The sequence below is a fragment of the Castor canadensis genome, chromosome 14, assembly GCF_047511655.1.
Source record: "Castor canadensis chromosome 14, mCasCan1.hap1v2, whole genome shotgun sequence".
Lineage (NCBI taxonomy): Eukaryota > Metazoa > Chordata > Mammalia > Rodentia > Castoridae > Castor > Castor canadensis.
In genome coordinates, this window is record NC_133399.1 from 77,564,339 (window position 1) to 77,590,597 (window position 26,259).

General features: G+C 36.7%; 1 protein-coding gene and 1 long non-coding RNA gene across 15 annotated transcripts in view; both read left to right on the forward strand.

The window, feature by feature from the left end:
• Sorbs2 (sorbin and SH3 domain containing 2) overlaps window positions 1-26,259 on the forward strand; it is a 326,863-nt gene that overhangs the window by 197,691 nt on the left and 102,913 nt on the right. The window lies entirely within an intron of this gene.
• Window positions 962-25,662, forward strand: LOC141416900 (uncharacterized). The gene is made up of 2 exons (XR_012441521.1): window positions 962-13,564; window positions 14,320-25,662. It is a non-coding gene; the product is annotated as an uncharacterized lncRNA (long non-coding RNA).

A 26,259-nucleotide genomic window follows, 5' to 3' on the forward strand; every position in this document is an offset into this window, starting at 1 on the left:
GACTCCAGTTTCCAAATTCAGGGCTCTACCTGGTAAGTGAGACCAAAGAAAAGTTGAGACCAAATGAAAATACTAATTTTTACAAAATTTCAACTCACTGTCCAGATGATAAAATAAACATTTGGGGATGTTTCTCCTCTTTGAAAAAATTCATGTTGACCTTTTCTTCAAAATTGGGAACAAGATATCATGGCCCCCAATCCTAGCTACATTGGAGGCACAGGTAGGAGAATACCAGTCTGAGACCCCACTTCCCTTTTCTCCTGCTTCCAGCAAACAAGCAGAAGACCCTATCTGAAAAATAACTAAACCAAAGAAGAGCTGAGGATATGGCTCAAGTGGTAGGGTGCCTGCCTAGAAAGCATGAGGCCCTTAGTTCAAACCCCAATTTAAAAAAAGAATTGGATTTATAATGTGTGTGCCAGTCTGAATCTTATACTTATAATTCACTGTTTTGGAAGATTTTTCCATATTATTAAAGTACTCTTTAAAATGTAAATTCATTAGCTACTCAGGGAACTAGCCAGTAAGTAAGCAAATTATAAAACACCCATAGATAAAATACTAGAAGTTGGTATCTTCTGATATTAAAGGGAACCAGAGATTCTTCTACTTTGTTACATTTTTTTCAGATCCCTGAAAAAAAAATTACATAAATTGTGCTGTACACTAAATATTGTGTTGGAGTTTTTTTCTTTACAAAGTAGATTGTGATAAGTCTAAAACTGAACAGAACCATCTGGAATGTGAGTCATTAGATTAAGTAAAAAGAAAAAGAGAAAGACTAATGAAGCACTCTCCCAGAAAAGTAAAGAGCTGCATTACTCCTTGTATTTCACAGATGGGAGCTAGTGATCTGAGCAAATGCTAGACTGGATTATTTTCTGGATTTGACAAGCCCTGAGAACTCAAGATTCTTGTGGCTACAGAGCTGTGGTCATCAGTTGACTGAATGGTGAGCGCTGATCTCCCCATATCAATTTAACATAAGGAGGAGACAGGCATAGAGGCTCCAATGCATCCAATTCTGCTTTTGGCTAATAATAAATAGAACTATGGAAGAAAATTCAGAAGGAAATTCTAGAATAGCACTGTAGGGAAGTCCTCCTAATGATGGAAATCTGCCTAGACACTCAGAGAAAGATGGCTAGCAAGTCAATGATAAAGCTATATTCCCTTTCTTTCTCAATTCTGCAGAGTTTAGTTTTTAGCAGCTTTACCTTGAACAAGAGTTTACTATTTAATACCTACATAACTTATCCTTTACCACATAAGAAAATAAATGAGAGTGGAAAATAAATAGTTTCTGTGAATCAGATATCGTGGCCATCTGTGGGAAAAATAATGATTGCCAATTGTAGAATTCTTATCATATGCCATTCTCTGTGCTGCATGCTTTACATCTGTTATTTAAACATATGTAACTATTTTAAATAGACACCATAGCCCTGTTTTACAGTGGAGGAAGGAGTGATGGGAGGTGCGTATTTGGTTCCTGATGAGTGGCTGGCACAGCTTCAGGGCTAGAGCTACCATTAGGAACATGGCCATCACCTCTGCCTCCTCAGACAGCAGAGACACACACTGCTGGGGATTGTATCTGGACTGCCTAGCTCCAAGAACTGAAAGCCAATGCAAACAGTGCAACTTCATGAACTGCTTGATTAATTGTTGAAGAAATCTGGGAGGTCTCACAGGAGACTGGTAAATGGCATTGCATCTTTATTTTCTTCTTCATTTGAGAATCACTGTGATTCACTTTGGAAACAGGAATGGCTCTCAGATTAAAACAATTGGTGCTACAGTGCTTTGTTTTGTGATGAGTACGTGAATACAGGAGGCATTTGGTTAGATATAAGTCCCTATTGATTTGATGCTACACCAAAAATTATCTTACCAACCACTACATTCCATGGTTGATATGGTGAAAGAAGTGTTTATCGGGTCTATTGTGAGCACAATATCCATCAAGATTAGAGGAGTTAATAGAATGCTAGACAGGACCCTAGCAAAATATTCTCAAGTGATTCCCAGCCACAAATAGTTTTTTTTGGCAAGGCAAGAGCCCTTATCTACAGGTGAAAAAATTTGCCTAGATGACAAATGGTAGAACCAAGGGTGGGAAACATCAATTCCTGGTCAGCCTCTTTCAACATACCACACAGTGGCTTCTTCAGGGAGCACATAAAACCTCTGGTCTCCATAACAGAAGACAGAGCCTTAAGCCTATTCCTGCTCTGACTGGCTAGGTCCACAGATTTAGAAAGCAAGCATCTCCATTTGGGAATAAAAATCTTTTTCTAAAAGTTTTTGAACATTCTAGTAATCTCTGTAGACATTGTTATGCATAGATTTATTGAAAATTAAATTAACAATAAGAAATTGATCACATACATTGTGGTTTTCAGTATCCAACCCCTACTCAAGAATCACACCATAAATATTGGTTTATCTTAAAAGCCAGTCATATTCAGTGAGTTAGTCACCAGTGAAAACATAAAACCTGTCCTAAGCAGATTCAGAGCCAAACATTAACCTCTAATTCAAAATGGTAATTGAGGTGTGTTTTTCTGGGATTTAATTACTTTTCCTGAATAAGCTATTTATCTTGTTTTATGTTAAAATTTGGAGCAAACAAAATAAGCCTAATCATAAGGCATTTTTGGAAATCATACTTTGTTGTTGTGTAATAGCTAATAACCTTAATAAATAAGGCTTATTTCTTCATGAAAGTGTATTTACTTAATGGAACTCAACTGAAGTTAGTCTTTTTTAGGCTTTTCACTTTCTTATGTAGACACAGTCTGATAAAAGGTTCAATTTGGTAAGTTAGCAACAAAATTGTTAATTTTTCATTAACTTTAAAACAATCAAAAACCACTGACATAACCAAGTAAGATTAGATCATTATAAGTGTACCACACGAGAGCATAGTAAAAAGACAAAAGCTAAATTTATTAAAATCCTTCTAACTTCAGTTTCTACATATTTGACTTCTACTTTAACGGTAAGTCATTAACAAAGTATGTTGACTCTGCATGCATCTGGCAGGCTGTCATTATGCTTATGTCCTATAAGAAGCAGGATCATTAATGCACAATGTGGGCATTCCTTAATAATCTGCCCACTTTCAGAGAGAATGAGAGCTGGCTTTGCTGAAGCTGTTTAGATCTCAACAGTGCTGACTGAAGTGAGTGACTCATTTAGTAACCATGGAGACAACACCCAGCAGTGAGAAGAGATGCACATGTGTGCGTATTCCAGATGCTGCTGCTTTTGTGCAGGCATCTGTTTGAGGCTCCTAATCTGTCAGAGCCATACTCATCATCGCTGAATCCAAACGCATTTGGTTTTGCTTTCCCTTCCCACTTTTGTTGACTCTCTGTAATGGCCCAGAGTAAATATAAAACAAGGCAACCTAATACTTTACTCCCAGGACCCTATGTTCTTTCCAGAAATGTGTCTCATATTTAAAGTTGTCTGTCCAAATGTGCTAAAAACAGTCTCTCCTCCCAGACACATTTCTACTCCTTCCATTTCTGAAATCTTTGGTCTATGTCCAGGCTCACATACTATATTTGTGTCTTATTTTTCCTATATTCATTTCCATAATTTTCTAATTTATTAGTACTTACATAGTTGTAGAAAAACAGTATAAGACAATAACATCAAGAAAATAAGCAATCTCCTTACTCATTCAAGCTAAATATATATGTATATATAAATAAATAAATATTTCTATGACTCCTTAAATGTGGTTTCCAAAGCTGTCATGTGCTCAGCTTAAGTAACAGAGAGCTCATATCTACTAAGCTTTGTAGATTAAGTATGTTTGGGGCTAGATCTTCCAAAAAAAAAAAAACTTTGGGTATTTTTCTATTTAAACTCCAATTCTATTATTATGTTCCTTTGATAGTTATCAAATATTCATTGAAAGCCTATTATGTATAAGATAAAATGGAGAAAAAGCAACTAAATAAAACATGGCTTGGCCATGCTCCTTCAAGAAAGAATAAACACAAATAGCATAAATTTGGACAAGACAAAGTAGTATGAGAAAGAAAACTATCTGGGGGCTACTTTAAGATGAATGTGTGTGATTTAAGAGTAGTTAGGAGTAATCCCAAGGGGAAAAACACCTCACAAAAGATGACTCAACATCATTCTTGTCTTGCCACCCCAGTCATGTGCTCCTGAAAGACAGGGACTTAACACCCCTAAAAGCCAACATCTAATACAAGGTAGGCACTCAGTTGAGGTGTGCTAAGTAGACTCCAATGAAGGTAAATTTTAAAAAGTAACGAAGTCCTACAGAACAGAATATGAGACGGGAAATCAAGAATAATGTCTTGAAAATTAGATAAGGGCCATATTGTGTCAGGCTTGGTCTGAAATTTAATAGATTATGTGAAGTCACTTGTTCCTTTTCAAAATATTAGCCTACAATTGCAACTTGAAATGAAGAGAAGAATGAGATGGTGGAGGAGGAGAACAAGGGATAGGAAACTAATGAAAAGATTATTATGATAATATATTTGATAAAATGAAATTAAAATGAAAGAAATAATGAGCCTGAAATTAATAGCAGTAGTGGTAAGTACTATATGAACTAAAGCAATAATAGCTATCCATATGATCAATACCAATGACCAAGCACAAAAACAGAATTTTGATCAATTGTCATTTAGGACTTTTCCCACACAAAGTTGTTATTCTCAAGTTTATATGAGGAAATTGAAATGGAAGACACAAACTTCCTCGAGGAAGCTCAGTTAGAGCTCTTTTGGAGTTCTTTCTTCTATTCATGCATACTTGCCCCTCTAGCATAGAGTTCTCATGGAAGGTGCCAGAAACCTACAGTTAGAAGTTTGGCCAATTCAGCTTCCCCATTGAACACAAATGAGTAGCTAGAATATCCAGGTTATCTGGTAATCACTTCAAATCAGGACCTCTGATTTGTTGTGCTTTGGGCCAGGTACTTCTGATTCTTTCCTAACTACTGGGAGGGTTTTTTTTTTATAATATTTTTTCTTTTATTCATATGTGCATACAATGTTTGGGTCATTTCTCCTACCTCTTCCCTTCCCTCCCTTCCCACTCTTTCTCCCCCCCCACCTCCTTGCTACTAGGCAGAAACTATTTTGCCCTTATCTCTAATTTTGTTGAAGAGAGAGTATAAGCAATCATAGAAAGGACCAAGGGTTTTTGCTACTTGAGATAAGGATAGCTATACAGGGAGTTGATTTGCATTGATTTCCTGTACATGTGTGTTACCTTCTAAATTAATTCTTCTCGAACTAACCTTTTCTCTAGTTCCTGGTCCCCTTCTCCTATTGGCCTCTGTCTACTGGGATGGTTTGTAACTGTTGACCCACAAAAGGCTGAAGTTCAATGTAAATATTAACAAGAGAAATGTTTCAAAAATAGAACTAAGTCTTTTTATGGAACTAGTCAAAGATATACTGTCACTGCTTTTAAAAGGCTCTTCATTAAAATATAAACTGACAAGACAATCTTTTTTTTTTTTTGTATGTGTATCATACTGAGGCTTGAATTCAGGGCCTTGCACTTGCTAGGCAGGTGCTTTGCTACTTGAGGCACACTCTCAGCCCATTTTTACTTTAGTTGTTTTTCAGGTAGTATCTCATGTTTTTGCTGGGGCCTCAGAAGTGTACCACCACACCCAGTTTATTGATTAAGATGGGGTCTTGCTAACTTTTTTGCCAAGGCTGGCCTTGAACCAAGATCCTTCCCATCTCTGCCTCATGAGTAGCTGGGATATTACAGGCATGTTCCACCCCACCTGGCTTTTGACAACATAATCTTATACAGGACATTTTAATGACCTAAACATTTCAAGATGTGCAAGGTGCTGAATGGAAGCAGTGAGAAATAAATGGTGAAAAGGAAATTATCCTTAATCTCACAGAAATTATAGAGGGACAGACAGACAAGAAGGAAATAAGTATTCTATCATTTCTTAAGAAAGTGCTTCTGAGAACAAAGAAATAAAGAGTAATTATTCATGGGAGAAGGTGAGTTGAAAGATAGATGAGATTTGAGTGAATCAAAAGGCCAAAGAAATTCGCATGAAAGTTCATGAAGACTTTCAAGAGCAGATTGACATTGCTGAATGAAGAGACCTGGTGGAAGATGGTATGGAAGAAGGAAAATGGGGTCAAATCATGAGATTTGTACAGCAGAGAGCCCCCCAGAATGGAAGGAAGTGACATGATTTGAGGAAGAACCCTCTACAACAAGAAGTGACAGTGAAGACAGAGAGGAAAGTCAAGTTAGGCACACCTGTTGAAAAGCAAACTGGTGATCTGAATATCCATTGGCTTACTAGGAGAACTGTGGGGGATAATTATGCAAATTAGAAAATAATTGATCTTGAAGAATAGCTAGCTCCTTCTCATGACTATGGAGACTGTGAGCTAGCTGTTTTTCCTTTTGCCTTTTTTCGCTATGCATGAAACTATCCCAAGTATTTAGAAAAACAAAAGTTGTCCCAGCACAGCTTAAAACCTAAATTTACAGTATTTTCCTCTACAAAACACCCAAGCACTATTTTTTTTTAAATAGACAAAACCTAAAAGAAAAAGAGAGGCTGTACATAGGTTAAGAAACCCAAGATTTATTTAATACCAAACTTCCTGGATTGTTAACTCTACTTTTTAACTCTTCCTGGATTGTTGAATAATGAAAGAATAATTTATTATACTCTTGTAATCCTTTCTGCTGTTCAACTGTAAAGACATTGGTACACCAAACAGAGGAAAGGAATATCTTGGGGTGACAAATAGCTGCTAAAAACACCAGAAATTGTTACTTTTTAGGTTCCATGCACCTGTCCTTAGTGCACATGGCATACAAGAAAAGCTTGAAGTAAGGAAAATGACTAGAAGTACATACAATGCTGCTCGACTCCCTGGATCAACATATTCCAGTCGCTCTCCCCTTATACCTTTACGGACCCAGACCCTGGCATTCAGTGTAACAAACTCCATGTCTCACTCTGTGACTATGAACTCCATGTTTTTTTTCCATAACTCTACAGAGACAGTTGAACTAGAATGATGCACACTTAAAAAAGCATTACGAAAAGCTGCAATATTTTCATGTGGATAAGACATATTGTCTAGCTCATGCGCCCAAAGTTCTTTGTACATTAGAATAAGGGAAATTATTCTAAGGAAATGAGTAGAGCAGCACTGACAGCAGTACTTAAAGAATCAGTACCTCTGCTTTTCCTGAATATTTAAACACATTTGCACTGAGGTATTGAATCTATTTTTTTTTCTTTCTTGACTTCTCTTAAGTCTTCAGCTTTTTTCTTATAATCTTTATAGAAATAGATTGCTCTATTAATGTATGTTACTCAGATTTTAGCTCATTAAAACATATCCTCAGGCCAGACATAATGGTGTATGCCTGTAATCCCAGCATTTGGAAGGCTGAAAGCAGTAAGATTGCAAGTTTGAAACCAGCCTGGGCTACATAGCATAGCAAAACCCTATCTCAAAAATTTTAAATAAATAAATTCTGTTTATATGACCCATAGTACACACTAAAGTGGCACTTATTTTCCAGAAACATGAGGGTTTTTTTTTTTTTTCAAATTTCTTAAGAGAAATAGAGCAAAAGAGTCCTTGTCTTGGTGAAGTTGCTCCTGTGCTGCTGGACGGAAAGCATCTGTGTTATTTCAGGTGTTTGTCTCCATGGCCAAAGTCATGCCCAACATCCAATATCCCTTTAGTGACTCTGGGATTCATTAATTTCTCACATGTTTTCTTGCCTTCCACTGTGATGAGATGAATTCAGCTCTAAGGCACTTCAGTTCTTAAACAAAATAAAACTATACTGAACTTTATAAAACTGGTTATTTTTCCTGGACCTGCTGGGTAAGGTTTTGAGTAACATAGAAGGAGCGTTAAGAGAAGCTCCTCTGGTTCGTGGACACTCAACGTGAACAGCAGTATCAATGTGCCAGCTTTGAATGAAAGGAAAACAAGAGACAGCATGAAAGCATGAGGATGAGGACGGGAATTCTTAAGGGCTCTGCAAGCCCTGTCTGTCATCAAACTGTCCCCAAACTCTGCCCAGAATAACTAAGGATGCATTCCTGGATATTTTTGTAGCACCAGTCAGATGGCATTCATTGTAGAGTACCAATCTGCAAATCCTCAGGGATACTCAGGGTTTTCACACCACTACATTTTTTTTTAAGGTGGTATAGTTGCTTCATGTTAAACTTCACTGGAATGAATTGCAAAGTTTCCCAAATAAAGTCGTGTTCTAATTACATACCCTCAAATTTAAAAAATTGTAATTTCTCATAGCTAATTAGAACTGAAGAATCTTTTTGAGATCCTAAGAAATAAAATCTCTTACCTTATTAGAGTTTTTGTGGATGTTTTTCATGTTTTTAAACAAAATTCAGAAAGTAATACATATATCCCTAGTACTTCTCTCCAGATTAACAGATAAAGCTTATCAAAGTGATCTCATCCCTTTGCCTGTGCCCCTGGCATAACTGACCTCATTTCCGTTTTGTATTTGTGAATTGTCTGAAGCACTATGCGTTCTAACATCTCTTGGCCAAACTCACAACCTTTTAGTAGGGTGTCCAAGTGGTATCCAAGTATATGATTTAAGGTTAAATTATCATTTTGGCTAAAATCTAAAGAACTTCCACTTTTTCTTTATTACATTTAATAACACATTGCAAAGTTTATTTTGGAGAAAAATTATAATCTCACATGATAATTTTCTCTAAATTATTTGGAAGTTGAACAAGTGAGGGCTTAAGTGTATCATTTCTAAGTGAAGACCTCAGATGTCCAGCCCTTTGTCATCCTCACATGGTTTATTGAGTCTCCTAAAACAACTTTTGTTTTCCCCTTCAATCTAACACATGTTAAAACAGAAGCCATTTAACTAAGCAGAAAGATCTGGGTATTTTCTTCTCCTTGACAGTAGAATATTTACTTCTTTAGAACTCTGGTTGTAGGGTTCATCACCAAAAATCTCCTCCATCATGTTTGGTTTCCAGCCTATTTGTATTTCACATTGAGATCCAAATTCCAATGGAAGGTAATAAAACAGAAGGGAGATTAAGACTTTCCCTGATTTACAGGAGCTTCAAAGGCTTACCTGCTCCCTATTCTATTGTTCCTCCAGGAAGTTAGGGCAGTGATCTTCCAGTGACCATGGCAATCTTGTCTACAGATAACAGATCAAACGTTCATATCTATCATAGTTAATGACGGCAGGGACAAAAAGAATTAGGAAGTTGGCTTTTGCTCACAGTTGTACTTTGTCTCACACAATGCTCCCAAAAATCTCATCATGTAGATAGATTCATGGGGAATTTCAGGATAATCCAACTGCAGAGGAAGGCATTTGAAGCCCACAGAGACAAGGTAAGGTGTCACTTTACACCTGCCAGGGCCACAGCTGGAATCTCAGCTTCTTCAGCCTTAGTTCCAAGTGGCTCATCCCACTCTGCCTCCCTCATAGATTACCAACACTTCCACATTCTGGAGGATGATAGCATCAATCTTTTTCAAAACTCCAGTAAGTGTATTGTTAAGACCTCAAATTAAAAAAAAAAAATTAATCAGCAAAAAGATTTCTGGCACGCTGGCAGTTTTTACATAAGGTAGATTAGCACAGTCAAACATGGGGGGTCAGGCCAACCTTAGATACACGAAAGGTTTTTACTTGTTTTTTATTGCCAAGATATTTTCTTGAAACTTTTTAAAAAGCAAAGAGAAATGGGAATATAATGAACAGAGTGAACTTGTTCAAGGTACATTGAACAAGTATGGAATCATCATAGTAAAATCCCTGGTATCATTAATGTAAGATCATTTAAAAATGAAATTAAAAACTTTTTAAAGAAAATTTTAAAAATGTGTAAAAACCTTAACCTTGTCTGTATTTTTCCTCCTTTGGAAGTATTAGGGCTTGATTTCAGGGCTTTGTGCTTGTTAGGCAGGTACTCTGCTATTTGTACCATGTCCCCAGCCCTTTTTTCTTTAGCTATTTTTCAGATAGGGTCTCAATTTTTACTTGAAGTGAGTCTTAGAGTAAGATCCTCCTAGTTCCACCTCCCTAACAGCTGGAATTACATGTATGTGCCACCATGCCCTATTTGTTCTTTGAGATAGTGTCTTGTTAACTTTTTTGCCCAGGCTGACTTCAAACTGTGATCCTTCTGTCTCTGCCACACAGTATGTGGGATTATAGACATGAACCACCATGCTCAGCTTCTATTTCTTTCTTTTTTTTTTATCAGTACTGATGTTTGAACTCGGGAATCTTGTGTTTGTTAGATAAATATTCTACCACCTGAGCCCCAGTCCATGTTTCTTTATTGCTAAGACACAATTCATTATACACAGACTTAATATATGATGTACAAAGTAAAATACAACTTGTTTTACCATTTGGTTGTGGCAGTCCTCCCACTTGTAAAGAATATTTACATTATATGTGAATAAACAGAATCTACTCAACTCACAGAAAGTGAAGAATTAAGAAAAATGAGGACTTCAAGCATTTTCATTTATTTTCTAAGTCTCAGACTAAATCACTGGGCTTCCTATAGGACATCTATGAGTATTTTGTATTTCTGGTCCTTTTTGGTTTCTGGTTCTCTTACTCTTCAGATAAGTTTTACTAGAAATAATCAGGAAAGAAACAAATATTGGCTTTGAAGTGCTTTATACTAAATGGCTTTATGGATTCGAAATTTCTATATTATTAAATACATCTCATTACTGTTTCCTTGTGTCTAAGGCTATTTCTTGAAGTATTGGATTTCTTACAACCTCACTGACATTTCTCTTTAAATGCTTCATTATTCCTAGAAATCTCAAAATTAAATTTTGTATTTACCTTGGTCACTTGCTTTCAAATTTTTCTTTCAGTCATTCAGCTACATGCATGATAAAAATCAATACAGCTCTGTGGATGCCTTTTGAGTATTTTTTTTAACAAAGGTTAACTAAGAACTTTTTATGTGCAAAACACTGTGTTAAGTCAATGGAGTAGAAAACAATGAAACACAGAATATAGGTCTTGTCCCCAAGAACCTTGTAGTCTGTCTAATGGACATGATGAGGCAGAAAAGGAGTGAGGGGAAGCAGAAAGGTAAGGAGAAGAAGAGACATGGGGAGGAGGAGGAGAGGAAGGAAGTTGTTTGAGTGAGGTGCAAGTGAAAGTGACCCAGGACTAGGGAAGAGAATGTAATTGTGTGAGCACTGTCTGTGGCGTTATGGTGCCACCAGTAATGTGTACAATATCCAATATTTCAATCAATCTGGGACAGTTAGAAGGAAAATAAAATTTAATATAAATTTGGGGACATCTCCTTATAATGAGGAATAGATGTAAATTTAATGGGATCATTACAATTTTCTGGATTCCAGCGGTCATAGTACATGCTTGGGGTAGCATCTGAGCTGCTGTTTCAGAGATCTAAAGTAATAGAGGATTGAAGAAGAGAGGTCTTCACTGCTCACTCGTGTGAAAGTAGAAACTGGTAGTTTAGGGCTAGGATGGCAGCTGTCCAAATGCCTGTGACCTTGGCTCCTTCCATTTATTGCTCTGCCTTCCTCAACTCTCCACACTCTTCCCTTTTGTGGTCAGGAGCCTGCTGTAGATCCTAACATGAGGTCTACCTTCCAGCTAGCAGAAAAGAGGAAAAGGAAAGGGGGAGCCATGCCCATTCACTTGAAGGTCATGGCCTCTTGGAAGGTGCACATGTCATCTTCTCTCATGCCTACTGGCTAAAATTTGGTCACAAAGTAAGAGAAACAGAACTGTAACCTCAGCCTGGGGCTGAAGCCATGTGCCCAGCTAAAACTTCTTTACACAAAGAAGACGAGTTTGGGTATCTGAGGACAATTATTAGCTCTCTCTGCCACAGAAGCTTGCTATATTTAACAAAAGAGTTCTTACTGCATCCTAAGAGGGCTTTTGTTTGCAAGTGTAAATTAGGAATGTGTTTTAGGATGATTTCAACAGTCGAGGAAGATTTCTCACCTGTCAAGTGTTATTCATTTGCAGCTAAAAACTAACACCTTATGCTGAGCTAGTCAGAGCCAAATAGAATTAATTTGATTAAGCTTGTCACTAAAATAATAAAACAAATGTTCTTGAAATGTAGCTCTTCATCCCTTTGCCTTTTTTGTTAAGAAAAAATAAACTCATTTTATTTACAATTTAAAAAGTAGGTTGAGGGATGGAGTTATAGAAACTGATCCTTATAACTGTTGTATCACATGGAGAGGAAAAAGCATGTCTGAACTGTGTTGGTATAGACTGTCCTAGCATGGACCATATTTAATAATTAATTACAGTGTACCGTTCACTCTGGCATGAGAGTCTCTGCAAAAATAATACTGGCCAGTCTGTTTATCTTATTATTCAAAGAGTTTTCTTACTTTAATCCAGAGCTGTGACTCATACCTTTCTGATTTCCAAACTAGAAATCCTAAAATTTCCCTGTCATTTTTCTTGATAACTTCTTCTAAGAAAACATTTTGCCAGAGTAGTTTTATAAGGTGCATGATTTGATGACCTTATGGCATAGACAACAGACACTGATTTTCTTTGAAAACCAGATTCTATTCGAGAGCCATGGAGCAAACTTGCTTTGTGATAGAATCTTATAATCAGGTAATCAAATTGTAAAACAATTGACTCATTTGCAAAGCAAAAGTAAATCATTTGAGTGTTTCTGGTTTATAACTGTCTTTCCACATGATAAGTCTGTTAAGAGCTAACCTGCCAAGGAAATTATTGCATTCAACTGGCCTTATAAAGTTAGATTATAAAATTATAAAAATGTATAAAATCAGGGAATACTGTCTAAGTGTCTGCCTGTTTCATTTTGCAAATGAGGAAACAGAAATTCACAAAGGTAGGAAGATATGTAAAGATACCCACTCAGGTAACCAGAAGAATCTGGAACCCCCACGGCCCAGGGAAGTGCACTTTCTGATTTTGACACTCAGGACAGCATAAGACTTTTAGGTGAAATACACATAGGGCTTCTTGTGCACAGAACATGCTTGATACATCCTGACTTTAAGAAACCTAAGGCATACAAACAGAAAATTCGTAACTATCACTGAATAAGGTGGTAATCAAAAATCAGCAAAAGCAAAGAAGGAAAATCTTTTCAATTTTCCCTTTGATTCCTTGCACTTTTCCTACTTTTGGTAACTCGCTCTATGTATCTACACTGTAAAACCAGAGGCTTCCCAGTTATTTGAAGTTGCATACAAGGGATCCCTAAACTCTTGGGTGCTGTTGAGTTGCCTTTGGAGTATGATAAAACAATACTAATAGTATTAATAATCAGAGTAAAGTGGCAATTTACGTTACTTTAGTCATTTTCTTGTGCCAGGAACTTTTCTATTGCATATATTACTCATTCCATCCTCACATCAATCCTATCCTATTGACAGTTATGGAAACTGAAGCACAGATCATATAAGTAATTCACTCCAAGTGTGGCAGTTAGTAAGAATCATGATTTAAAACTCAGGTTGTCACTATTCACAATAGCCAAGTTATGGAAACAGCCAAGATGCCCCAGCACTGACGAATGGATTAAGAAAATGTGGTATCTATACACAATGGAATTTTATGCAGCCATGAAGAAGAACGAAATGTTATCATTCGCTGGTAAATGGATGGAATTGGAGAACATCATTCTGAGTGAGGTTAGCCTGGCTCAAAAGACCAAAAATCGTATGTTCTCCCTCATATGTGGACATTAGATCAAGGGCAAACACAACAAGGGGATTGGACTTTGAGCACATGATAAAAGCGAGAGCACATAAGGGAGGGGTGAGGATAGGTAAGACACCTAAAAAACTAGCTAGCATTTGTTGCCCTTAATGCAGAGAAACTAAAGCAGATACCTTAAAGCAACTGAGGCCAATAGGAAAAGGGGACCAGGAACTAGAGAAAAGGTTAGATTAAAAAGAATTAACCTAGAAGGTAACACCCACGCACAGGAAATCAATGTGAGTCAATGCCCTGTATAGCTATCCTTATCTCAACCAGCAAAACCCCTTGTTCCTTCCTATTATTGCTTATACTCTCTCTACAACAAAATTAGAGATAAGGGCAAAATAGTTTCTGCTGGGTATTGAGGGGGGGAGCGGGAGGGGGTGGAGTGGGTGGTAAGGGAGGGGGTGGGGGCAGGGGGGAGAAATAAACCAAGACTTGTATGCACATATGAATAATAAAAGAAAAATGAAAAAAAAAAAAATAAAAAAAATAAATAAAACTCAGGTTGTCACTTTTAAAAGCTACACCAGTTTATCACAGGAAAAGAATTATATATAACTGTGCAAACAAGAAGTCATGGGACATAATGGACCAAGCCATGGTCTTGGGAGCAGAAGGCTTATAGTCCTTTCTTTTCTTATTTTAACTCAGTCCAGAGCTAATTATATTCTTCATTTTGTGCTATTTTATCTCATTTGACCCTTAAGTCTTCTACATGTCTCTATAAGCACTTCTGTTAAACTACAAGCCATCTATCATGCACAATACCAGTATTTTAAGAAATTACTAAAATACATGATTAATTTGATTAAACAAACAATATGTGTTGAACACTGGGCCACTGTTGGAAAACAATACCTGCTTTATAACAGTTCTAATTGTACTACAGAGGTATTCATGGCTCCCTTAGTCTCCTCCTTTTGTGCAATACAGTCTGAGTTTTAATATCTTACAGCAAGTAACAGGAAAAAATTATGCTAAGAAATCACTATTTTTTTTTCTTTTAACATTTTGACAGTGGGGTGGTTATGCCTCAAAATCAAAAGAAAACAGAAACCAGTCATCTACTAGCAACTCACAGAAGATTTCTCCAGGGAATAATTTATGAAGATAAGTGTAGCTTCTAAGTTCAAAACCATCAGGGCTCTAAAACTCAGTCATTAACTCCTTTCAATATCCTGCAAATACACTGAACCTGTTTTTGATGAGGTTGCAGGAAGAATAAACACTAAAATGTCCCAATCATGAACAATTTTATGTGATACTGAAGAGTTTGAGCATCTTTTTCTTATTAAAAATCTAGCTACAATGAAAAGTTACTGGTAATCAAAGTCATCTTGCTACTTTACTTAAGCCTGTTTCCCACGTCTTTCCTATAAAGAGACATCTGTCATCTAGGAGTCGACTGTATAACAGCAACCTCACCTTCCCTGACATTTTCTCTCAGTGAGCTTCTTCTCTTCCTCCACAGTCTGGTGTGTGGTGAGACCCCTCAATCAAAACTAGCTCCCACTCAGGAAGCTGCCACTCTTGGAGCCTTAATACACAAATGAAGGTGTAACCAACACAGATTTTATTCAGCCATCTGTGCTGTAAAGAAACAAATATGGCTCCAGAGTAATTCATTTCATCTCCTCAAAACATGATTTAGTACACTACTTTAAAAATGTTTATAATAAAAAAAGAAAGCCTAACTAGAGAATTTATTTGAACGAATAACCAAGGCAAGGAAGGAACCCATATCTGAACTAATTTAACCACTGTTCACACACTTCAGTGCCAAGGAAACATTCACTTTTTAATAAGAATAAACATAAGATTTTGGGCACCCTGTGCCAGACCCACTTGTAAGTGTTCAATGCAGATGAGTTCAATGGGTCTTTCTGTATCCCTAGGAGGCTGGCACCATTGTTAGTCCTATTTCTAGAGGAGGAAACTCAACAGATTCAGAGTTACCCATCTGCATTTGGCAGAATGAGATTTTCACAGAGCTGGACAGCTCCCCATGTCAGTGCTCTTGCTTACACACTAGCTGGTCCAGCAGTAGTCAATATGGTACACCATTCTCTCATTTCTGTCTGGATGCAGAAGGCAGCCATTGATTGTTCAAAATTCCTCATCTCTGGATCAGAAACATTTGTTCTGAGATACTTTTTCTATGAAACTCTCTAATACAGGAAGAATACCTATTTCTATTTGTTATGAAGAGGACTGCTTTCTTTTGGGTCTCTTACTGTGTATTCTTATGTAGAAAATGACCCTATTCCAAACAAGCTAAAGAAATGCCATAGACTTTAGGTTGGCTCTCTGTCCAGTAGTACTATTATGGGACACTGCACAGGAAGCATCACTGTTAAGAATAGCCTTCATTTTAAAGTACTCTGAAACACACTTTAGCAGCATTTTTAGAACAGTTAATATCTGTTCTTTCTCTATTGGGCATTTAATATTTTTCAGTCTTTATGATCTCTGTCCTTGTCATTCATAGTCAGGGGAGTGAACACAAATGGATCTGTTGCTCATGCATACTTCTAAAGAATTTAGATCCTGTCTACATTCTCAGTTGGTTATTTTTCAAATCATTGAGCTCCAGAAATTTTCCCACTCACTACATGAAATATTTTAATCTGTTTTTCTTAAAAAATTGAAGTGTAATGGAATATCTGGTTAAGTTAGGGTCTAGGAAATCAAAGAATTAATTTTATCAGTGCATTTTCTGATTTTAAACTTTCAGTCACACTTTTCTTCAGCTTCAATTATTCCAGGCTAAATTAAAATATTTCTATTTTAAGCTGAGGTTTCTTTCTTTCTTTTTATATCTATCCCATTGGTCTTTTTGTGTGCCTTTACCAACTTTATCTTTTTCTTTGAGTGCAAGAGTTTTTCTTGGAGAGAAAAGCTATAAATTGCTACAGATGAAATTAATATTAAAACAGAAGGAATTCTGTTAAGCCATCCCTTTTTTGTCTTATTGCCTTGAATAATTCCATTTTATGTCTGTTATATCAGCATAAATATTAATGACATCTGTTTTATTTTACTTGTAACATCAGTCTCTTGGTTCAAATTATATGGTCACGCTATATATAAGCCAATGGTTAAGCACAATAATTTTTCTTATTTGCAAATAAATTAATAAATTAGTGCAGTAGTATTTACTAGAGAGCAGTAGCATGTACAAAAGAATCTCAATATTTCCCAAAAACCTGTCATGAAAAATGCACTATAAAGTAGACTTTTTAGCAAAATGATTTACAAGCCCTTAACTTACACAACACAATTCCTAATCTTTCCAGAGAATTGTGGATTCTGGAGATATCTTAAGTGAAACTTTGAAATGATTTGAGATATTCAGGTAGCAATGACTTTTTAATTGTAAAATACATTTTTGTAAAAATTTTAGAGGTTCTGTGCACTGATGAGATAGGAAAAGAGCCTAAAACAAATTGAAATTTGTGCATTCTGCCATAATTCCACTTGATGCCAGCCTAGTGTACTCATGAAATTCAAGTAAAATCTTGGTATAAACCAAGTACACAGTCAGGCACGAGTAGGGACCACTTTGAAGCTCACTGCAATGCAATGCTCAAGAATATCCTCTATTCTAGCTTGATAGTTTTGTCCATTATTTGAGAAGCTTCTTTTGAAAGAAAGTTGTGAATGCAAATGTTTTATTTTAATAAGGCAATAGCTCATCTCTCATAATTTTAATAAAACCCAAAGTAAATAAATGCAAGATATAAATTGTGGACCATATATCCAAGAAAATAATAAAAGTTGTTATCATTAAGAAAGTAAGAAAGTAATTTTTTCATTATACTTAAGGATAGGTGATAACAATTCCATCTCATTTTTAGAATTCAAACTTAAGATGGTGAGACGTGGTGGTGATTTCAAATTTCACTGAATTGCTTCAGCATTGTTTGGAATCAATGCTGATGAACAGGTCCAAAGTTTGATCACGATGTTTTCTAGTTTCACATAAGATAACAAAAGTAAGTAATACTGATCAGTATGAACAATGGCGAAATTGAAGTATGCAATGCTGCCCTACAATGACAGTGAGGCAACTAGCCAAACTTCTTCTATCCTCTGACATTCTCTGGCTCTCTTGTTTATCGTGGCAATATCTCCACAGTTGCTAACTGGTGAAGTTGAATGCCTCTTTGCACTTCCTAAGGGAAAAAGAAATCTTGATTTTAGCAATTCATAAGACTCATTCCTTCCCCTCCAACTGCTCTGTATGGAGGCACAAGATGCCAGCATGTAGGCTGTAGGTCCACCCATGACTGAATTTCCTGCCTCTGAATCACATTGTCCTGATGGTGAGAATGAGATCATAAGCAAACATTTAAAATACAAGTGTTCTGTAGAAAAACTTCTAAAAAGTAAGGGAATTATAGAGAAGAGTGTTTTATATGGGATGATAAGGAAAGTTTCTCTGACAAGGCAGACATGAACCGGAAGGAGTTAGGGACAGGGCTGGAGTTATATAGAGGAAGTGTTCCAGGCAGAGGCAAAGACTCTGGGATGGTTGAGAGCTTACTGTGTTCCAGGAGCAATGAAGCAGTCCAAGAGCCTGGAGCAGAGTGAACAAAGAGGGAGAGGGAGCATCCAGAACAAGGAAGCCTGCATGGGAGGTAGAACCTGGTGGAGGGTTTTGAACAGAGAATGAGTGCTCTCTCTCTCTCTCAGATGTTACAGCCATCACTCTGAATGCTTTGGTTTCTGAATACTGTGGATGCTAGTGATAGAAAGGGAAGAAGGGAGGACAATCATAAGGCTACCAAATTAGTTAAGACATAGCCTGAGGCGCAAGGCAGTCAAAGAGAAATTAATGAGATGAGTTTGGGTTCTGGACATGTTTTAAAGACAAAAATAGTAAGACTTGTTCATAAATGAGGATAGTAGGAGAAATTATGAGTTAAATATGATGTCAATAGGAGGACAATGCTGATCCTCTTAAAGGAGAGATACTGGGGTGGACAGAGAAGTCTGTGTGATTCACCTGTTAAACATTCCCAAGTGAGTGCACTAAATAAGCAGCTGATATTCCAAGTCTGGGATTTTAAGAAGAGGTCTGGGCTTGAGAAGTAAATTTAGGGATATTCCAATACCCAGAATTAAGGTTAAATAGTATTTCCAAATACATTCATATCTTATTCTCTGCCTCAAGTGTGATTTTCTAAACCCACATATGTGGAAAATTTTGATTGGGAGGAATGTAGAACGGATTGCCACAAGACAGAAAATAATGCAAAAAAAGATGCAGAGAATGGAAAACAGAAAGAAGGTAGTGCATATCAAGATGATTCATCTGCTCTGCAATTTCTGTACGTGCTTTAATTCAGAACTTAGTTGGGTGATGCCTATGGCCAGAGACCACCTGAATTGAAACATTAGCTAGACCTATAAATTTCTGTACAATGCTCTAGTTGAACTTGATACATTAATTACCTGATTAAAAACTTGCCCAGATCTGTTACCCAATCACTATCTTGTTTAATGGTAAAAGGTACTAAATTGGTTTTTAAAATATTCCAAATATCTAATTAGTAGGATTTGTGTTATGCTTTGGGTGTATTTATTTGCAATTTACTGGTTGAACTATGACTCAGATTTGTGTCTGTGAAAGCACATCAGTGTCTACCCAAAGATCCAGGATTTTCTAAGCATCATTGGGCTGTGTCACCTCTCCACATCTCTGCTGGAGGTGTACCATTTTCCTCCCATGCAGCATGGAAAGCGGACTGGCACATGCACACTTTTACCATTTGTATCCACAACTGACACACAACTCATGTTCTGTAATTAATTAGATGGGGGTCGCTACCACACAGAAAAACTATGTGACTCACACTGAAGACAAAGACAACAACGTCCACCTCAGTGCTAGAATCCAGTGGCCATTATACAAATGTAGGCATCAGATTGGGAAAGAATTTAAAAGGTACCAGGGAAAACAAAATCCATCTTGAAAATGGGGGGCAAATTCAGATTTAATAGAAAACACAGAATCTGGACACGTTCAATTGAACAGTTCCCTCTTGCTTATTTTTTCAAGTCACATTACTAAGAAGTTTGAACACTGAACTTTAAATAAGTTTTAACATTTATGCATGTGGCCACCACTGTGCCCACATGAGATATCCCCAGACAGCAATCCTAAAGATTAGGGGGCACCCTGTATCTTCTAGTTTAGTTTTAAGATCTCCAAGTTGAGGAAAGCTAAAATTGGATTTATGTTATTACTAGTGACTTTCAGTCTTGGGAAAAGGAATTATAGACTTTGGAATCAGCAGAAGTTATTTACTTATTTTAATTATTTTCACTGGTGTACATTAATTGTCCAAAGTTGGGGGTTCATTGTGATATTTCTGCACGTACGTATAATATACTTTGATCTTATTCACCCCCTCTATTACTCTTTCTTATCACGTCTACCCCAAGCCCTCACCTTTCTAAACTTCTCCTACAAGCTTTTAAGTGGGTTTCATTATGTTTTTTCATATGTGCATACAATGTACTTCTATCATATCCTCCCCCACACTCTCTTCCCCCCAAACAGTTTTCTTTTTATGTTCGTGTCCTTTCCATCTTGATTCAATAATAAGAGACTATGTGCAGCATTCGCCTTTCTGAGTCTGACATTTCACTTAACATGATGCTCTCCAGTTCCATCCATTTTCCTACAAATGACATAATTTCATTCTTCCTTATGGCTGAATAATCCCCATTGTGAACATTTTCTTTATCCATCCATCAGTTGATAGGCACCTAGGCTGATTCCACAACTTGACTATTGTGCATAGTGTTTCTATGAACATGGGTGTGCATGTATCTCTATTGTACAGGAATTAACAAAAGTCAGAGATGAGGAAGGAAATTGGCCTTATTTTACAGATGAAAAAGGAAATAAAGGTCAAAACTTCAAGTGATTTTGTCACGCTAGTTAAGAGACTTTTAATGCAGTTAGAAAGGCCAAGCCTATGCAGAGTCATATGAAATGACAGTAACATTGGATATGCTTTGAGAGTTTATGGTTCATGTCCAATGAGTGGCCTATATGACAATCCTACAATAAGGCAAAGGTATAGGTGACTAGGCCAGGTGAGGAAGGTGAAGAGCTTGACCTAAACTTTGACATACAATGGAGTGGGGTTCAGATGAGGGAAGATAGAATTTTGAGATGATCAGAAAGAGTAAAGACAGTAGGAAGGCTGTGTTTAGGGAAGAGCAGGTCAAGTTTTCTCCCTTACCACAGTGGCATGTTGTTTTAGATGTAGGTGTGTGTATGTGTGTGCATGTGTGCTATAATTTAGTTATATCCTATTTTTATTTATCTGAAAAAAAATGAAAAAATGCACTTAAAAGTAACAAAATACTAACACTTAGCAAATTGGAGGAAAAGATCAAAGAAAATTGCCCCAACCCTAATACAAAAGATCAGTCTTTCTTTTAAACTTTCCACTTCATGTCAGAAATAAAGGATGTAAGCTCCTTTGTTATAAATTTAGTTTCCTTTTGTTAACAAACAAAAAGTTAAAGGGCTCTTAGTTCACAAGAACTGAATGAAAACATTTGACAATCAAAAGAAGAGGGATTCAAGTTTAAACAAAATCATCTCTGGCTTATATGCCAAGTGTTGATATATATTAGAAATGTACACATAGAAAAGAGAGATACATATATTCAAACACACATAGAGATTCATGCAAAGATAGCTGAAGATTGGAGATCTGGAAATAGTATTCTAGTTCAGCTTTTAAGTGAGAGAACTCTGTAAAGGTAATGATAAAGAAACATTATATTGTCTTGAAAATACTTCATATGTCTTGGAGAGATGCACACTGTTAATATACTACCTTGTGTGGCCTCTGCCCCTTGCCTTAAGGAGTCGAAGGCCATTGAAATCACACACTTCATCCTCCTTTCCTTTTTCGTTAACATGACCAGGGAAAGGAGAAAGATGCAGGCAGGCATAATAGAGGGTGGAGAGCATGGATGAGATAATTCCAGGAAAAACTTAAAATAGCTAATTACCCTTATGCCAAATGTATATGAAGTAATTTACTTTTTATAAGGTTGGTTCAGTTGAATGAAATGATTTCATTTTTGAGAGTTCCGGTGATTATAACTAAAATGTGACTCATCCATCTGATAGCTCATTCTTCCCTTGGGACAAAACCTTCCGAATCAGGATGAACAAAAACATTAACAGAGCAGCAACGGGTAGCTCTGATGATGGCTTTGGTCCTGGCCAAGAAAACAAATGCTCTGTGTGCTTCCTGTCTTTATAGTCCACATGCATCTATGACAATGGGGTTTGACTAGACAGTTAGTATGGGATACTATGCAGTGATTCATGAGAACTTAAGGGAAGTCATGCTTCGTGCTTGCTACAGTTCCATACGTTTTTGAAGAATACCGCTACACTGGTTTGGGAGTGTTTTGCTTCTTTTTCTCTGGAGAATGAGAGTTGTTTGAGTCACCTCTTTCTTAAGCTCATTGTCTGATTTTCTAAGGGCTGCCCAGAATCCAGTTTGTGCCCCTAATACTGAACCACAGAAGATGCCTGAGTTCCTAAAAGGGAATAAAAATGGGCCTGGAGCATCCATGAATTGTGCATTCACGGACGTCCATGAGAAATTCAGAGAACTCTTCCACGTGGTTGGGGGAAGCATGCAATGATGCTTTCAGCATCAAAACCATTGAAATAAGCTTTCAAAGAACCTTGTGCCTATGACAAATAAACCAGGGGTTTTCAATGTCGCAGGTACACTGTACCTTGATCAATCCAAATTACCACCATCCTACATTCAAATTTTGGTCAGTAAGGAACTTGTATATTACAAACCTTTGAAATGCCTCAGGTCCTTTATTCTAATAAATATATTTGTTAGAACAGTTTAATAACACAAACTTTGAAACCATACTGCCTAAGTTCCCAAGTTGGATGTGGCTACTTAAATAGCTAGGTGACTTTGGAAAATTTTGTTAACAACTCTGTTTTTAAGGAGGTTTTTTTTTTTTGGAGAGGGGGAATTGAAACAAGATAACAACAGTGTTTACCTTGTGTGTTGGTGTCAACTTCAAGTGAATTACTATATATGTAAATATTCACAGAACAGTTTGTGGCAAATAGAAGGATCTTTTTATAAGTAGTATCTATCATTATCTTTAAATTCTCTGACAAGTAGTTAATCAACAAGCAAACACTAAAAAGCAGAAATATTCATTGCAGCACTGTTTCAAATAGTAGAAATCTAGAAGCAACCCAAATACCTCTGCACAAGAAAGTAGATGCAAAAAAGGTGGTATATTCATAAAATAAAGTATGATACAGGAAGCAAAATAAATACTTCACAGAAATAACCAACATTTTGGATGAATCTCAGCAATATAACTGTATGCAGTATGATGGCATCATTAAGATTAACACAACTAAGATAAATATGCTTTTAAAAAATATGTAGCTACAATGAAACTATACAGAATATATAGAAAAGTATAGAAAAGAGCCAAAGAATGATATACCTGGAACTCAGAATGATGGTTACACGGGTGTACAGAGTGAGGGATGTTAGAATGACAGCAAACACCTATTTAAATTTAGGTTCATATCCAGGTCCACCTTTTCTTTTACATGATGAGTGTATAAATGTTTAGTGATAGAAAGAAGGGAGGGAGGAAGAAGAGAGGGGTACATGGGCCTCTTATAAGACTTCCGTCATGCACTAAAGGATTATGACCTACCTAGTTCTATGTACTTGAGAAACACCCCTAAAATAACATCATTGTCCACTGTTATAAGAACTCCACTTTTCTTATATTATAAACAATGAAAAGATAAGAGTCAAGGGACTGCTTGTTTCCTTGCTTTTGATCTAGTTTGGGTTGGAATATGGACTGGCAAGATAGATATAGACAGCTCATATATGGAGGATTTTCCTAAAATAAATAGTGTTATTAGTTTTCTGCTCTTGGGACAAACAAAATCAGAGTTCACATCAGTGTTTAGGTTTCAACAGTGAAGATAATTTTGTCTAAAATGTGCAGTATCAGTTGGTCATTTAGAATTTATTAAGTCAGTGTGGTAAGCATAGCATTTTCATGACTACTGTTGGAATTCAGGAATCCCAAATAATTTCTTACGTACACTACATACTTCAAACAAAACTGTCCTTTCAACTGCCAAAACATCAGCTCAACCAGCCTCAACTTTTGCCAGAGATTTTTAAATGGGGATTTGTTAGCCTGGCACTTCTAAGTCATTCAGACAGCCCCCAAGTGACACATGCCAGAAGGCACTATAAATGTCTAGGGACACCATTACATTCAGGTGTCCAAGAAGCACTTGGAAAGAAAGCCCTAGCTATCTTTGTAAAGCCAAGGGTGGGATGTAATGGATACATGAGGGAACCCTCCCAGCTAAACTTTGCCTGGTTCTATCTTCCTCACAGTCTGCTTTCCAATGACAACCATCTCATCTCTTGGTGGTAAATGAAGTCTTCTTCATTCTGCAAGCATTTACTGAAGGAATGCTATGTACTAGACATTTAGGGACTGAGAGTATAACAGTGGAGCAACCTGAAAGTATCTCCTACTAGTGTGTGTGTAGAAATATATAAATACTAAAGTATACATTACCTTTGTAATAAACATACCCAGTACTTAAATAATCCATCTCAGTGAGCATATTCCTAAAGTGTTTTTGCTAAGACAAGGAGAGAACTAGATAACAAATTTGGACCAAAGTGATGGCTATTCCTTTGAAACATTAACATCTGCCAGTGTCTAGGTGGTTGTATCTGTGCCAGGAAGATAAAAGTATCCACAAACAAGTAGCCTTTGAGAAACTGGGCAGGCAACACAAACTTCTTGTGTGTGTGTGTGTGTGTGTGTGTGTGTGTGTGTGTGTGTGATGAATATACACAATGCCTTTCTCCCACTATTATGTGTCTTGCTACCCCCTGCATGTGTACCCCAAAAGGTCATCTGTTTGGTGGCCATTGTTGTCATTGCACAGTAAGCAACAGTACTAGCCCCTCTATCTCTATTGAGTGTTCATAAACTCCCATCTCTGCTACTCTGTGCTCTAAACTTTGCTCAATCTATATTTAACCTGTGTCAATCCAAAGAACTAGAAAGGCTTATCCTCTTGGACCCAAACCTCTTGGCTGAATAAATTTGGGGCTGAGGTAGAAGCCATTTCCAGAGAAAAATGTCTCTTGTTTTACTTCTCAAAGCATATAGAGTTTAGTGAGAGGGTGATGTCAAAGGGAAAACCTCAGGTCTGGCTTACATGGTGCCTGAAATAAAATAGGCTCTTGAAATGTTTAATTAATGAATTAGGTAATGAATGAATGACACTACCCTCTGAAGTAACAGATGTTGGAAAAAAGGAGTGAGGTTTGGAGAGAGGACTGGTACAAAGCGAGAAATAAGTATGAATTACATTTGAATTGTAATTTAGACATACCAATTTATGAATTCGGATAATCCAGTGAGAATCTAGGCTGTCTTCACTGTTGATTATATTGAAGAGTAGGAACTTAACAAAATATTAGCATAAATAGTTAAATTACATAAAGAAACTTTTTTCTTTTCTTTTTAGGGTTTGAACTCAGGGCCTCACGCTTGCTGTCAAGTACCCCTCTACCAGTTGAGCCAGGACCTCAGCCCTTATCTCCCATTTTTGCCCAGACTATCCTCGACTGCAGTCATCCTACCTACACCTCCCACATAGCTGGGATGACAGGTGCACACGACCTCCTAGCTTATTTTGTTGAGATGAGGTCTCACTACCTTTTTGACAGGCTAGCCTTAAAAAATGATCTTTCTGTTCTCTGCCCTCAGAAACCTTTTAAAAACAATTTACTGAATGTAAATTTATATGTACAGATTATTTTGGGGTAGTTATTAAAATAAGACCCAGAAGGACATTATTTATTGGACCTAGAGTTAATCTATAATTTTGAATGAAAACACATTGTTTCTTCATAAACATTCCATAAATTATAATTCTCCTTAATTAAAATTTTTTCCCAAGCATTTCAGGTTAACATATCAAGTTGACGATACACATCACGCAACAGACTTCAAAATAGCCAAGTATATTAAACCATAACTTATACTAAGTTAAAATTCTAATAGTTCTGAAAGGAAACAGACTTATTAAAATTTTTGTGGGTAATAAGACTTTGGCAAGTGTTTGTGAGCTTGGTATTTTTCCTCAGTAACCAAAGCATAGAACAGCAGTAACCCACATGAAAAATAATGTGAAATGTCACTGCACTCCCCAAGCTGCTGTAATTTAGCAAGTGATGACATGACTAATTTAGCCAGTAAGAAAATGTGATGGAAATATTGGTTAGAAAGACAGTGTGTTTTTGTCCTTTAGACCTGTTTCTTCGAAGTCAGTAGACTTTGCTCTTTAAATAT